This window comes from Pundamilia nyererei, unplaced genomic scaffold (assembly GCF_000239375.1).
Source record: "Pundamilia nyererei isolate P.nyererei 1_Seehausen unplaced genomic scaffold, PunNye1.0 scaffold00034, whole genome shotgun sequence".
Lineage (NCBI taxonomy): Eukaryota > Metazoa > Chordata > Actinopteri > Cichliformes > Cichlidae > Pundamilia > Pundamilia nyererei.
Genome location: NW_005187435.1, coordinates 175,487 through 180,734, shown reverse-complemented (window position 1 = coordinate 180,734; position 5,248 = coordinate 175,487). Strand labels below are relative to the sequence as shown.

Sequence of the window (5,248 nt, the reverse complement as noted above, 5' to 3'; positions counted from 1 at the left end):
GGCTGATTGGGACCCACACCCAGTTTCGCACCTTGGCTCAGGCGATTAGAGGATCATCAGGGGGTCCTATTGTCCCTCTGTGGGGGGTTACTCCCACTAGGTATATATCTGGGACTCTCCACAATTTGACCTTAGAACTGAAGAAGCTTCTCAGATGAGAGGTGAAACGTCTTCAAGTAATTTAAAGAAGTCCAGACGCCTTTCTTTGCAAGCTCCTTTGACTAAGCCTAGCAGACAGTAAACGTTTGTCTCCAACATTGGCACAACCTTTATTTTGGAGCCATGCTTGATCCAAGGCTAGATGTTGACTAGAAAAGACAGCCAGTAGGCAGTTTGGCAGTGTCAAAAGGTCAGGAGTTTGAGTTTCCCTCATAGTATTTTTTTTTTAAATTCGTTATGTTGTTGTAGTCCATAAATAAAAGGATAATATACAACAGTTCCTTATCAGAGACTTAATTTGTTAGAAAGTCCAACCAGAACATCTAGGTGATAAGGAGGTACGTCCAACAGACGACCCTTGCTCAACTGTCATTTTCAAAACCTTGTTTAAACAAAAGCGAGACCTTAGAAAAGTGGCTCAATGCATTTGCCTGACAAGAAAATGATCCCTTCTCTAGACCTAGGGGGGAGACACAAAACCTTTCAAGGTTGCCAGGAAGAGCATCTGGTGTCAAAATATGCCAAACCAAATAGGCAGTGCTACCTGCTGTGCTTGTGAATGGAGGACTAGTTAAAATCTTTAACCAGAATTGAGAGACAACGGTTATTCAAATTTGAAATGTTTGCTTGGTGTTATCATAATGGTTGGAAGCCACATAGTCAGATTTCATTCCAAACCTCGATAAACTGTACAGACTTCGTTGGAATACAAAAAACTAGCCATTTTCCCTTTAGAATCAAGCAAACAGCAAAGTCATTGCTGTCATACTTATAATTCAACCCTTTTCAGCAAAGAGTCTTCAACGTTTCCCTTTCTACTAATTTCATTTTGCAAAAACCCTCTATGTTCCGATAATTTGCAGCAGCAGAAATCAGAAGGAGCAATGCCCTCTTTTGGAGGTCACAAGCTGAGGAGGAGTCACCTCATGAGCCAAGATGCGGGATCCCCCCTCCTTTCTAACGCAATAAGGCAGGACACACCCAGCTACAGAGGGGAGGAGGAGGAGAAGGTGGAGATGGATGAAATGAGAAGAGAGGAAAAAGAAGCAGAACTGCTGCTGCTCCTCCTCATCCGCCCAAATAAGCCGATGACGTAAGGATGGTCCTTCCTTAATTAAAATAAAGCGCAGTCGGTAACGATTTTTCCACCCTTGTTCAATACCGCCAGCCTTGAAAACGCAGAAGTAGTATTTACAGTGCGAGTGCTAAATATGGGGGAACCACTCCAACAAGCTTAACAAGCTCATCCTGAAGGCGCCACATTCGTGTCAACAGTGTGAGGACACCACAGTGATAGAGAAATATACACAATTAATATCACAACAGGGACAAACAACCGCAGCAACCAACGCTCGCTGCTCAGAGAGCTGTTTTTAACCAACTTACCACAGGTTCTGTGTTTTTTCTGATGGTAAAAGGCGCCTTTTCCGGTTACCACTGGAAATATCACTCGGAAAGCAACACACTCAAGCCAGAGACTGTTAACAAATTGTTTCCAGGCGCCCGGAGACATCCGCGGGCGGTCTGATTCCTGCCTCGCAGCCAATGCACCAGCAGATACGTGCCTCGCTGTCGCCCGGGGAGACCTGGCACCAGAGCGCCATTAAGAATCTGCTCTTTTTGTTCTACATCTCCTTTTTGGGTTTGTGAAAACGCAATTTTGTAGCCATTAATAACAATTTACAGACCTTTTAGAAACAACCCTTCAATTCGGCATACCCCAATGACACGTAAAAATGTAATATTCAGAATAAAATAACAACTTTTACCAGCAGGCTCCTTACTTTGGCAGGCGGCAAACTAACTAGCAGTGCGTATCCAGTTCAAAAGTTGTTTTTTTCACCAAAAGTGAGTCATCGTCTGTAAATTTTACAGGTGTCTGATTAGAAACTATTGCACAATATCACAGTGTATGCTTTATGGGTATTTTAGTTTGTCGAAAAGCGTTTTAAGTTGGATTTTAAAGTCCGCATTATGAATGAAGACCCGACTGCGTTGACTGCAGGGAGGGAACGGCACGTATCGGGGCTGTAACCTAGCTAACAGCCGGGACGTTTGGCGAGGTGAAAGAGACAGAAACCGTAACTCGGGGTTTCTGAGAGACACTGTTGCTATTAGGGAGGAAAATACGCCAAGATGCGTATTAAAGTGCGTCGGACTGGGATAATTGTGCGTTCACACCTGTGGAAAATCCCAAAAATCTCCCTGTAGTTGCTAATAATTGGGTGTCAAGGTAAAGAAACGGCAGTTATGAACGTTACCCGGATGCTGAGCAGTGCGGACAACTTGGGGGGGGGGGCACGACAGACCCCTTAAAACACAGCAAAATGTCACTTTCACGGTCTCCGACAGACTAAGCGAGCCTTTCTTGGCTTTCAGCCACAAGTGAATTGAAAGATTGTACAGACTCGTGGTGAGTTAAGTTTAATTAAGAAACAAAAAAACACTGAGATTAGACGTTACCTCCACTCCGTGGATCTTCGTCCAAATCACGTCCTGTGGCTGAGTCGGAACGGTTGGGAAGCGTCTTTAGTTTAGAGGGGTTTGTCCATTTCCCAGCAGAGCTCCAACTTGAAAACTGCAGTGGCGAAAAAAATGACTGACAGGCCGGGTGGTGGTTGGTGGATAAAACCTTGAACCGTTCCTGACGTTTAAACCGTTTTTAAATACATCAGTAGGGGCACCAGCTCTGTTCCTGCAGTGGTGGCGGCAGCCCCGAGCAAGGAAAACAAACCAGATCCAGATTCAGTCAGAAACGAATCCTTTAAAAGGAGAAGATAAACTCACCCTCTCTCCCTCTCTTTTTCTCTCGCTCACTCACTCTCTCCCTCTCCTGGAATAAAAGCAGAGGAGGGAAAAGGCTCTGTTAACAAAGAGCAGATCCAGAAAATGAGGACTGGTGGTGTGTTTGTGTTGCTTAGCGGTGGGTGGAACTGGAGGGGGGTCCGGCACACTCAACCAGACCAGAGGAAACACCAAAAGTCCGGATCAGATCTTTTCCTGCCAAGCTGGGAAACTGAAAGAGAAGGAGGTGAGCTTGTGGTGGCGAGCAGGGGGGAGGGACCAGACCGGGATTGCCCTGTTTTTAAGGTGGATCTATGAATTAATTAGGTAACAAGGCAGAAACAGAGCCCTGCTCTGGAGAACAGCCCCGGGCCACAGATGCAGTCTGGAAACTCAAGGGGGGGGAGAAAAAAAATCCAGATCTGGATCTATCCCGGAGCGATGTATGGAGTCTCTTTTCAGCCAAACAAATCAAAGCATAAGACCTTGACTCATTTGTTATTATATACTATTATATACTATCATTATTTTGATTTTTTAAATATAAGATTTGACAACGAGGGATGCAAAATTAGATTTTAAGAATACTTTTGTAGCTCGTTATCTTCACCCAAACGTTTTAGTACGTTTAGAAAAACTGTTGTCAGACTAATTTTGAGTTAAAGCTTTTTAAAGACTAAAGCCATAGTTACTTCACGTTTTCAGAAAACCCTGCCCTGATTCAAGAAAAAGTCAAATTTTTACCAAAAAGTCTATTTTGGTAATAAATAAATAAATATATAAATAAAAATAAAAAATTGTTACTAAACAGTAATAATTTGAATCAAAAAATAATAAAGCCAAAATCTGATTTTTTTCCCCCTTTTTTTAGAAGAAGTATAGTTTGAGGCAAAATCCACAACAAAAGTCATATTAAATAATCACTATACTGGTGTGCATTTGAAGCCATCATATCAATTCCAAAATAATTCAAGGCTAAAGTTTCAGGATAAACTCAGAATATTTTTAAGTTTCTTCATGAATTACCCCCCTTTACCTCTTTTTTTGTATTCGCTTATTTTGTCACAAAGGTTGGGGGGAAATTAATGGAAAACACCAGTTGTAATGTAAAACTTTTTTTTCTTTTTTGAAAATTCTAGATTAAATCTGAGATCTTATTATTAATTAATAAAATTGTAATCTTTTTACTTTAAAAAGTGTTTTAAAGGTAAAGTACAATTCAAAGATGAAAATCATATTTTTTTAATATAAAATTATAAAATCTGATAAAATTTATCATTTACCCATTATGCCTACCAACTGACTGGCAGCCTGTCCAGAGTGTATCCAGCCTCTTCCTCAGTGACAGCTGGGAGAGGCTCCAGCCCTCCTGTGATGTTAAACTGGATGTTTTCTGTATTTTCTTTAGTTAGGCATTGAATAGTATTTGCCATTTACCATTTATGGAAATATTTAAAAACTTATTTAAGTGTTTCTTCTTCAATCACCTTTTCCACATTGCAATTAATCATTATTTATTATTAATCTCTGGCTATCTTCCACAGCTAGTCTTTATCCTGTCCTTCCTGTCACTCTCGATCAGTGTTTCCCAACCTTTTGGAGCTATTTCACGTTAGAAAAATCACACGGCACACCACCAAACAAAAATGTCACAAAAAGCATATTGATAATTTTTCCCCATGCACCAGGTATAGTGAAATTGACTCGGTTTGTCCACAACAGAAATGGGCAGTAGTGCATTACAAGTAACACGTTACTGTAATCCGATTACTTTTTCAAGTAATGAGTAATGTAAGGGATTACTATTGTAAAAAAAGACATTAGATTACTTTTACTTTCCTGTAAGCACGCTGTGTTACTGCGTTACTAAACTGTCATGATTTTGTTTGTGAGAGTGTCTCATGACAATGAAGTTAAAAAAAATTATAATATTAAAACTAATAAAACAATTTTTAGAAAAAGGCTTTCCATTTGATTCAATTTTATATGATGGATTATGCATAAAAAATAGAATTGGCCTGAAAGGTCTATTGCTTTTTTATGTATTCAGGTTGTGTATCATGTTTTTGAAAAGTAACTAATTACTTTTGAAAATAAGTAATCAGTAAAGTAACGGGATTAATTTTTTCAATAAAGGAAAAACTTTAGTAAGAAATTACTTTTTTTTTTTTTTTGTGTCCCGTTTGGATCTTTGGCCATCAGAATTGTTGTCTTAAGGCCAAGAAAGATGCCAAGCGGATTTATTTTACCAAGTGGATCATCATGGCCTTGCCATATTGGTCCATTTGATTGACCTTTATTATAA

The 5,248-nt window shown here is 40.0% G+C and overlaps 1 protein-coding gene across 4 annotated transcripts in view; it reads right to left on the bottom strand.

Annotated features, from left to right (window-relative positions):
- Positions 1-3,197, bottom strand: part of LOC102215338 (plasma membrane calcium-transporting ATPase 1-like) — a 124,888-nt gene extending 121,691 nt beyond the window's left edge. For all 4 annotated transcript variants that reach the window (XM_013909986.1, XM_005729636.2, XM_005729638.2 and 1 more), the window contains exon 1: positions 2,623-3,197. The gene's annotated coding sequence lies outside the window, so the exon portion shown is untranslated. The remainder of the gene's footprint in view (positions 1-2,622) is intronic.
- Positions 3,198-5,248: the final 2,051 nt, after the last annotated feature.